This window comes from Bombus pyrosoma, linkage group LG17 (assembly GCF_014825855.1).
Source record: "Bombus pyrosoma isolate SC7728 linkage group LG17, ASM1482585v1, whole genome shotgun sequence".
NCBI lineage: Eukaryota > Metazoa > Arthropoda > Insecta > Hymenoptera > Apidae > Bombus > Bombus pyrosoma.
In genome coordinates this window covers 5,678,734-5,680,207 of record NC_057786.1, presented here as the reverse complement: position 1 = coordinate 5,680,207, position 1,474 = coordinate 5,678,734, and positions in this window count along the sequence as shown.

The window sequence follows — 1,474 nt, the reverse complement described above, 5'->3', positions numbered from 1 at the left end:
ATTAGAGAAAAGTAATAAACAAAAATGCATAATAATAAAAATATTCACACTAGATTCTTATAATATGATATAATATAATATAATAAAGTATGTAGACATTTGAAACGGAAAAAGGCATCCGTTACTGAGAAATATTATGTTCGGATAACACAACATAAGGGGTTCCGATAAGGGGAGCTCAACTGTAAACATTCTCATCATACAGGGACCGCATTTCGTTCTCTGTCTATTTATACTGTTGAGTGTTGCAACCTGATAGTGATTGCGTACGTAGACTTATTGCTATTCCAAGTATGATGCTAACAAGTTGTCAGCAAGACATAAACAGTAGTATTCGTTAATTACTATACGTTAATTACAATTGTAACGATTTGTCGTTTTACGTGCATCACACTGTTGTGTTTAGCCTTATTTGTAATTACATTTCAGTATTTAGGGCAAATACTTCTATCCTGTCTTTTTTCTATTTAGATGTATCTTTATTATCTTTATTTTCATATTGCAAAATGGTAATCTCATTCCACTATTTATTGGTTACAGTCGACAAATTTATTGGAAAGTGACTGCGTTTAATGTGTCTGCGAGATGAACCAGTTGTTCGAGTGTGTTCAAATGACGCCGTAAACTGTGTATACATATCTATAGTTTAGGGAAGAAATTTTCCTGTGATTTTTGCGTATGACATTATACTTCATTTTTATATTTTTATAAGCAAAATGTTTTTTAAATACGCAAACGCTATAAACTATAGAATATTTATAAAGAGTAAAAGCTATAAAATATATTTCAACCTACTAAATATTTCTACTATTATAACTAAGAAGATTCTTGAAATATTTATTTTACTTAATCTGTTTTAGTTAAAGTGAACATGCAGCGTAGTTCGATTATTGCTGGCTTATTAAAATAAATTTACTAGTTTGATTTCGGCATGCACAAGTCGAAGAAATTCGTTGGAAATGAGGGATTATTGTTAAATTCTGATAATACATAAGTTGTATCTTGCGTCACATGTTTAAGTTGCGTCGCACAATTATCTTGCGAGTGCAATGCTTATAATCGTTCCACTTCTAATCTTTAACTTTCTCATCCGTTATAATAAAGCCAACTATAAGTTATATAAGAAGTGGGAAAACTTAATTCAAAGTTACGAAAGAACTTGGATTAAGATATCTGCTTTATTCGTTCACGATTTGATAAATCAATTTCACAATGTTTAGATTAACTTTCCGCTTCAACACTCGGTTGGGCTTTGCAGATTTATTGGCTTCTTAGTTCCAGTTTCGCTATTCCTGCATAAAATTGTAATTACACTCCTGTGTTTCAATTCCTTTCTGTTTCACAGAATTCTTAACTTTTGATAAACTTTGGCAAACTTGTTTCTAATAGTATATAATAATAATAATTCTGCTCCGTTGAAAGTTAATAAAGGCTAATCAACAATCACCGGCTTTGATGAACTTGAAATCGGTTT